The sequence below is a fragment of the Juglans microcarpa x Juglans regia genome, chromosome 3D (assembly GCF_004785595.1).
Source record: "Juglans microcarpa x Juglans regia isolate MS1-56 chromosome 3D, Jm3101_v1.0, whole genome shotgun sequence".
NCBI lineage: Eukaryota > Viridiplantae > Streptophyta > Magnoliopsida > Fagales > Juglandaceae > Juglans > Juglans microcarpa x Juglans regia.
Genome location: NC_054598.1, coordinates 5,950,455 through 5,960,194, shown reverse-complemented (window position 1 = coordinate 5,960,194; position 9,740 = coordinate 5,950,455).

Here is a 9,740-nt window from a genome sequence, read left to right as displayed (position 1 = left end):
CCCTGTGTTGATTATTTGTATGATTTGTGTCATCTTTTATTTGCTTCTTGCCATTAATTTTTATTAGTCCACAAAATTTGAACTGCACCTATTCACCCCCCTCTAGGTGTTGTATGGGATAGAACCACTGCTTTTTCAATTGGTATCAGAGCGGGTTCACTCCGCTAGGATTCAGTTCCTGAGTGTGTTCCTGCTATAGTGGTTTAAATGGATAAGTCTCAATCTCTCACATCACCACCATATTTTGATGGAAACAACTATGCTTATTGAAAAGTCCAAATGAGAGCGTTTCTAAAGTCTGTGAATGAAGGAGTGTGGGTTTCCATAACAAAAGGATGGAGAGAACCAGTTGTTATCATTGAGGGAGTTCAAACTCCCAAAAGTGTGGATAATTACTCTAGGGATGAAATAAGTGAGTGTGGTTGGAATAACAAAGGCCTGAATGCGATTTTCATGGCTGTGTCCCAGGAGGAGTTCAAGCGAATCTCCATATGTGAAAATTGTAAACAAGCTTGGGACATTATTGAGGTTACCCATGAAGGTACCAAGGCTGTTAAGAATTCTAAACTTCAAATGCTGACCACGAGTTTTGAAGAACTTAGAATGAAAGATGATGAAACTTTTGATGCCTTCTATGCCAAACTCAATCATGTTGTCAATTCTAGTTTTAATTTAGGGGACAAAATGCCTGAGAATAGAATTGTGAGAAAAATTCTCAGATCTCTTCCTGAGAGATTCCGTCCCAAAGTCACTGCCATTGAAGAGAGCAAATATTTGGACAATATGAGAATTGAAGAGCTGGTGGGCTCTCTACAAACCTATGAGCATACTCTTCCTGTGGATAAGAAAAATAAGTCCATAGCCCTCAACACTATCAATGAGTCATCTGATGAGTCGTCCGATGAGTTGGCTATGAGTGACAAAGAAGTAGTCTTTTATGCTAAAAAAATCAGAAAGATGTTTATATCTAGAAATAGAAAGAACTGGGGAGATAAGAAGAAAATGTTTGAGAGAGTTAATAGAAATTCCAGTTCAGGAAACAAGGAAATGAGCTCTAAGAAATATACTAGAGCCACCAAAGACAGGGTACAATCTGATATTCAGTGTCATGAATGTCATAGTTTTGGGCACATTCGCTTTGAGTGTGCAAATTACAAAAAGGCCATAGAGAAAGCAAATGATGCTTCTTTAAGTGATAATGATTCTGAGACAAGTGACTCTTCTAAGAGTCCCTCTCCAAAGAAAAATCGCAACTACATGGCATTCACTTCTTCTGTTGGTGGCCAAAGTCACAGAAGTGAATCAACGTCTGAAAATAAGAGTGTATCCGGAAGTGAATCCGGGGATGATGATGAGTTGGAGGAAATCTATGAGAAGTTGTACAAAGAATGTGTAAAATTGAGGAAACTCAATAAATCACATATTGAGAATATAGATATTTGCAAAAGAGAAAATGAGGATCTCCAAGGTAAATTGAATGAAGCCATTTGTCTAACCGATCAGTTGCAAAAGAGGAATGTGTCACTCGAGAATAAAATGAAAATGTAGGGAAGTGAGTTGATTTTGTTAAACGATAAGTTGAAAAATTTGTCTACTGGGAAACAAAAGCTTGACAAAATCCTAAACTCAGGAAAGTCCTTTGGTGACAAGAGAGGTATAGGATATATTGAAAGGAAATCTGATGTGGCTTCAACTTCAAAAACCCCATGCAAAAATGTAGGAAAAATAATGTTTGTTCCTGCATTGAATGAGAATGGCAAAGCACATCTTTTGAAAAAGGGTAAGAAACCCCTACATGTGCAAAAGTCTGTCCCACCTCCCAAGAGACAAGGAGCTCGCAACACAAGCCCTATATGTCATTATTGTGGGAAGGTTGGTCATGTTAGACCAGATTGCTGCAAGTTAAAAAATCATTATGATCATGCTCCTACTTTCTCTAAAAGTAGGATTGTCTATCCTTCTAAAAAGAGTAAGAAATTCTTGAATGCTTCTAGGTATGTCTCACCCTTCATGAGACATGAAGTTCACAAGGCAAACCACGTTTGTCACAATTGTGGTAAGATTGGTCACATTAGACCAAACTGTTTTGAGCTTAGGGACCACCCTAAGAGAATTGAAAAGCCCTACTCAAGAAAAGGGTATCAAAACTTGTGGAGCCAAGTCATGGTCTTGACCAAACAAAATGAGATTATCAATGTGAAGTTAGACCAATTGACTACTAGCCAGAAGGTTGACAAGGTGAATCATCCAAAAGTGAGACAAGTGTGGATGAGAAAGGGGGAGGAGCAGACCAGATATGGTATAGACTGATGGTCATGCATTTTTTTTTGTATAGTTGTTCTTCACTTTTTTTGTTTTGTTAAAAGCATGTTGTGTGTGTTCCTTAAAAATCATGAATAATGTTTTGCACTTGCGTGGGATAAAGAGTGTTAGTGATGTCAATTCTGAAAATTTTAGGTATTTATATCTTTTGAAAATTGTATCATGTACCGTTATAAGTTACAAAGGTTTAAAACATATGTACTATTTGTAAGTTGTGACCTGCATCACACACTACACTTCCAGCTCAAACAATTGTTGTTTTGCCACCTGTGAGTTCTTGGGGAGGCAATCAAAGATGTAAGGGAGCTCTACGTGTATACAGAATTGACCACGGGCTAGATGACCTCATGATTATATATCAAAATTCCTCCTATGAAAATTCTCTATAAAAAAAAAAATAAATAAAAAAATAAAAATAAAAATAAAAATAAATAAAAAAAAGGAGGAAGAAGAAGAAGAAGAAAAAGAAAAAGGGGTCATATTACTCAATAGGCCAATCCTAATGCATGAATTCAAACAGAACTATTTAGGTCCTAGCAGCATTAGGTTTTACTTTCTGTATCGTGGAAAGGCTCCTCATGCACTTATGGTTTCTTGTTTTAGCCTAACCATAAGGGAGCTCTTGGGGAGGCAATCAAAGATGTAAGGGAGCTCTACGTGTATACAGAATTGACCACGGGCTAGATGACCTCATGATTATATATCAAAATTCCTCCTATGAAAATTCTCTATAAAAAAAAATAAAAATAAAAATAAAAATAAATAAAAAAAAAAAAGGAGGAAGAAGAAGAAGAAGAAAAAGAAAAAGGGGTCATATTACTCAATAGGCCAATCCTAATGCATGAATTCAAACAGAACTATTTAGGTCCTAGCAGCATTAGGTTTTACTTTCTGTATCGTGGAAAGGCTCCTCATGCACTTATGGTTTCTTGTTTTAGCCTAACCCCACTCACATACCTTGGTTGAAACTTCTTGATTGAGTTAGGACTCACAAAACACGAATGTTCATCTTACCTGTGATACTCTGTTTTTACTACTTGCATAAATTGAGATAATATGATGCTCTTTTACATTTGATGTGTTTTTCAAGCTTCAAAATTGACTTCATTAATGCTTGAATCACTGAATGAAAAATTTGAGTATTGAGAATTTTGGGATTCCGCTCGAGCGAACTTAACTGCCACTCGAGCGAAAGCGTTTTAAAAACCGCCGCTTCACTTTCTTTTCCCCAGCCCGTTTCTCTCCTCTGCGACTTTTTCTCTCCCCACTCCGTGCGACTTCTCCTCTTTGATCTCCCTGTGCTTTTCACTTGATTTCTCTCAAGAAATCTCTTTTCTAATCACGGTAAGTCTCTAATCTTTGTTTCTTATCAATCATTTTCGGTTTTTATTTCGAATTTCTTCATGCATTTCCATACACATGCATTTCGGAAATTAGGGCTTTAGATTTGGGGATTCCGAAATGGAGCATTTTTGTTGGTTTGTTTGGTGTTTGGTTGGACCTCTTGGTTGTCCATTTCTATTCTCTTTGTATTTAAGAGGTTTATAGAACCCCCAAGGGGTTTTTCATTTGGTTTGTACTTGGATGCACTCCAAGTGCTTGGTGAAATGCATCAATGAAGTTTGATTTCCTATTTTCATCATGCAATGGTATTGCATTGTCCCCATGGTCATTTTTGTCTATTCTAGTGTTGGGATAGTGTTTGGCATTGAAGCTTGGGACCTCCATTGGGTTTAAAACCCAATCTTGGCTTAGTTGAGTTTGAAGTGCTCAAAAATGCAAAATGGGTTGTTATATTGTGTTAGTGGGCATGTGCATTGTGTATTGTGCATTTTGTCATAGTTTTAGCAACATTACATAAGTTTGGCTTGGTTCACAATTAGGCATGTGCATTCATCAAGCTTTGGGCATTTCACATTACCTTTAGCCTTGTCTAACGGTCATTGATTTTGTCCAGCTTCAGTCATGTCTCGAAGAGTTCGTTCACGCCAAAATCCTCCAGCCCCCGCTCAAGCACATTTTCGCAATCCTCGTGCAAGAGAACTTTACACTCAAAATTTTTCTACCCGTTCTCCTATTGTCGAGCGGGAAGTTCTCCTTGGTGAGCTTTCTGAGACTGTTATTCCCCGCATTTTTGAGTCTCGCCAGTGGCTGGCCTTGACCACTGGTCATCCCACTCCTTCTGTGGAGTTGGTTAAGGAGTTTTACTCCAATATTACTGCCATCTCTGATGATGACTCTTTTAAAGTCAGTCTCCGGAACATTGTCTTCCGGGTGACTCCGGGCATGGTTGCGGACTTACTAAATGCCCCGCGAGTGGCAAACCCCACATATCCATATACACGGACTTCTCCTCCTAGTCCGACTGTCATTGTTGAATGTTTAATCGGTCTATTTTCGAGTTGGGATGGTAAGTCACCCATTCTCACCTCACGTTTTACACCCGAGTTTCTCATTCTCAGTAGGATTGTCCTTACAAACCTATATCCTACTGGTCATCAAAGTGATGTCGGTCCTGACCGCGCCACTTTTTTGTATGCATTGATAAATGATGTCTCCATTGATCTGGGGAGTCATCTCTGTCGGGTTATGCTTGAGGCGTTTAATTCCCCGAAATTACGGACTGGCTTGCCTCTCGCCTGCCTCATCACTAGGATAGCCCTCTCTCAGGCTGTTATGCTTCTTCCTAATGAGCCTAGAGTTCCTCTTAAGGCTCCTATTAGGCGTAGGACCATGCAGCTGAGTCGTGCTCACATTACCCCTCACTCACTGAATGTTGAGCATCCTCCTGCATCCTCCTCCCAGCCATCCACGTCTCAGCTATCGAGCTCTCGGCCTTCAAGCTCACAGCCTCATAGCTCGGTACCATCCACATCGGCACCTGGTTTGACCGAGCCCAGCCTTCAGCAGGTCGTTGAGTATCTTGCCCGTCTTGAAGCCCGGTTTGATGCACGGTTTGATAGCCTTGATGCTAAAGTTAACAGCCTGCAGCAGCTTGTGACTCAACGCTTCAACGATATAGAGGAGCGCTTTGATGATGATGGCAGTCAGCCTGATGGTGATGATGATGGCAGTCAGCCTCATGGTGATACTTGAGACCCTTGGCGTTTGTGACAAAAAGGGGGAGTGGTATAGAGATTTAGGGAGAGTAGCAAGAAAGCTGTTGGGGCAGCTTTTGTTTTTGTTGTGTGGAGGAGCAACTATTTTTATTTGTATCACATGCTGCTCGTACTAATATTGTTTGTCTAAATTGAAAACAATGTCTGATTTAATTCTTAATGAAAAGTCTTTTCTGAAAACTGTGCTACAGACATTGTTTATGCTTATGAGATTATTTCTTGCATATTATTATTGGTATGTTTAACCGTTTGCTAAGTGTTTGCAGAAATATCTCAATGTGCTCAAGACTTTTTGCCTGAAAAATGGGAATTCTGATTTGGGTGTGTTAAGATTAGGTCCTATGTATAGGTTAGAGGTTTTGTCACAGAAATGCCAAAGGGGGAGATTGTTGAGGGAAAAATGAGTTAATTGGCATATTCTTGTGAAAACCTATGTAAAGTTGAGTTGTAACAAGTGTTGATGCATTGGTACATGAAAAAGATTGAAGTGTGCTCAACATGGCTCGACTGGCGCTCGACTAGCGCTCGAGCGGAACCTTCCAGAATGGTTCGCTCGATATGCGCTCGACGCAACGCTCGAGTGGAACCCAGGCAGAGTGGTTCGCTCGAGGTGAGCTTGACGTGTCGCTCGAGCAGAACCCATCCAGAGTGGTTCGCTCGATGTGCGCTCGAGCGGAAACCAAACAGAGTGGTTCGCTCGAGGTGAGTTTGACGTGGCGCTCGAGCGGAACCCATCCAGAGTGGTTCGCTCGATGTGCGCTCAATGTTGTGCGCAAGCAGAACTCATCCAGAGACGTTCGCTCGACCTTCGCTCGATACCTCGCTCGAGCGGTTTCAGAAGATAACGTGCGCTCGACCTTCGCTCAACACCTCGCTCGAGCCAATGTTCAAAACAACCTAAAGATTCATGTTTTGAGCGCCGTGACTTGCTGGGACTATAAATAGAACGGATCATTTCTGTTCTGTGGTGTGGAAAAATAGAGCAAAACCCTAAGTGTTTCAAGAGCCAAAGAGAGAAACCTATTCCTCACCTTGTGAATCTCTTTTGGACAAACACAAATCTACCACACCACTCTCAAGATCAAATCTCATTTAAAGTCCATTGAAGTGGACGTTTTGTTGGCCAGAAGGTTTTCGGAGCTGCTGTTGATGCAGAGATCGAGAGGTTCTCGTGGAAAGCTATAGAAGGTCGGAGTTCCGACACTACATGTGTGTAGAGATCGAGTGGGTCACTCGTGATGTTGCAAGCCAAGTTTAGGAACTACAAAGGTTTTGTGAGTGTCTCTAAATTGGTTGTAATAAACTTTTTCTATAGTGGATTTTAGGTGGTGGCTTACACCCGGAGTGGTTTTAGAATTTGAAAACGTTCTTCAAATGAGTTTCCACTTCGTGACCAAATCCCTGTGTTGATTATTTTTATGATTTGTGTTATCTTTTATTTGCTTCTTGCCATTAATTTTTATTAGTCCAAAAAATTTGAACTGCACTTATTCACCCCCCTCTAGGTGTTGTATGGGATAGAACAACTGCTTTTTCAGCATGGACTTCTGTTGCTGCATAATATGAACAGTGAGGCGAAGTTATCACATGCAACCAAACATCGGGTAATCAGATTGCCAGTAGGTTGAAAATGCTTGTACCTCTTTCTTTGGAATCCCGTTATCTTGATTCTTGAAATAGGTGATAATGCTAATAAAACAAGGCATATCTGTTAGGGACCCCGGTCTTGTCCCTAACACTAAGGTCCACGAGCTTGTCTTGGTGAAGATAATGACCGAGTGATCTTACTATCTTGCTTGGCTTTCACCAAAGGAATGGTGTTTGAGTAATGGAATGATGAAGATGATGCACTTGGGTAGGCTAAGTGTTTAGGCTAAGGCAAATCAATGTGGGTGGCTAGACTTGTTCTTGAGTGAGGTGCCAAGACGATGGAGGCTAGGGTTGAATGGAAGATATGAGGTTAGGGTTTGTTATTGGAGAGTGGCGCCAAGTTGATGGAGTGTGAGTGTTTTAAGAGTTGATTAGGGTTGTTTGATGCAATGGGGATGGCTTGAGGGTTGCCCTTGATGTTTGGGCCACTTGGATGGTGATTAGGGTTGGTAAGGTGAAGTGTAGCTAGTGTTTTGTGAGGTGGCTTCGAGATTTGGAAGAGTTGGAGTTTAGGATGATGCTAGGGTTTGGGAATGAGATAGAAGAGTGAGGCTAGGGTTTGGAGGCTAAGGTGGGTGGATTGGGATTAACTTGATCTTAGGAAGATTGGCTAGATTTGGTTGGTTTATGAGTGGATATGGGAAGTTTGTAAGATGGAAGGAATCTTTGAGTGAATAGGAAAATTTGAATTTGAATTAAGATGACAAGTCAATAGTTAACTTAGAGAGATTGTAGGAAGAGTGATTTAATGAATTGAAGAGGATTTGCAATTCTTTAAATTAAGGGATTTGAATTGGGATTTGAATTTGAATTTGAATATGGTAAGAGGATGGAGAGATTTTAGGGATGTGATTGGAATGAATCAACTTTTCTAAAATTAAGGAAGTTGACTCAAGAGGGACTCTTGATGGATGGCTAGGTCAATGGATGATGGATGCAAGACTCCTAAAAGGAAAGAATCACCTTATGGAGTCTTGAGGTGTACGGCTTGGGCTTATGTGGATGATGGGTTAATTATGGTAAGTGATAAGGATGAGAAGATGGGAAGTAAGATGGGTTCGACTAGATCAATGGTTATTTGAGTGATGAAGGCCAATTATGGGAATCTGAACTATTATGGAAAGTGGGGCAACACTAGAGTTGGTCGAGTATGGTAAGTGGAGAATATGGCTAGGGTTTGATGGAAGATTGGAAGACTTTATGTAAAGTGTGTCAGTTTATGAAAAGGATGACAAACAAGATGGTGGTCGAGTATGTTGTATCGAATTGATCAAATGAACAATGGAATGGATGAACACCAAGAACAAATGAAGAACACAATTAACAAGTGATAAATACTCAAGAAAAAAGTGAACAAAAGATAGCCAATTCAACTATGATTCACGAATTGCACATAGATGAAATAAACCTCTTTATTGATGAACTTGAAAATAACAAAGAGAACAACAACTTGGATTCACGAATTGCACCAAGTTGTAAGAACAAGATAGATTGAATCACACATATTCACGAGTTGCAAGGTGTGATCCTCTCTCAAGGGATTCACGTATTGCACCCCAAAGAGCCCAAGTGCCTTAGCACCAATTGGTGATCTTAAGAACAAAATAGTCTACCCACTAGGGAATTTGTCAAAAGATGTAAATGCAAAGACTAAGGGTCCTATTTATAAGGATTACAACTTGAAAACCCTCAATAGGTCCCTTAGAAAATAAATAATTAAATAAAAATAAATAATAAAAAATAACATAGTTGGCATGAGCCAAGTTGACCTATGACATGCATGAGCCCATGGGTGGGCTAGGCTAGCCCATGACATGGGCCATGAGCATGGCTAGCATGGCTGTTGGCATGTGGCTGATATAGCTAGTGGCTGGGTCATGGGCCACAACACATGGGTTCCTACCAATATCACTGCCGTAGTCGTAAACCAAGTAAAATTGTAGGCATTGGTAGCTTAAGAAAACGAGCAAGATCGACAAAACCCAACTCCCCTGCTCTTTTAGCAGCACCCTCAGCTTGTGTAACCACTAACAAGCCAAGTCCACACGTGTTGAGGCTATTCAATTTTGTCAGATGGATTGGAGAGTCCTAATTCCCTCACTATCTATTGAGAAGAAAAGTCTACCATCCAAGGATTCAGCAAACTAAGTCATCTGGCATGTTCCAGCGTCAGAAAGAACTTCAATGTTATTGGAATGGTCGTAAAATGTTTTATCTTGGAGCTTCATAATAGCATTTTGCAAGTGTAGATGATTCTGTATGATGACAATGTTAGGGTGGAGACTGGTTTCGAAGCCGAAAATTGAGAAACAAAAAATTCGTTCAACTGTCGCTCAACCTAGCACTCGAGCGAAGCTCAACCCATGAATTCGCTCAACAATCGCTCGGCATTGGGATCTAGTGAGACACAAATCCTAGTGTTCACTCGAGTCATGTTCGACACCTCGCTCGAGCCAATGATAGTTGGTTGTTCAATGGAGGCGCGCTCAATACTCTGCTCGAGCGAATGACGTATTTTTGTCAGATTAGGATTTCCAGTGCCGTTTACTATAAATAAGTAGTATTTGATAGGGGTGTCAAATCATATTAACGAGTCGTATTCGTGTCGTGTCAAAACGTGTATATTATACTATATGGGTCAACCTGAAC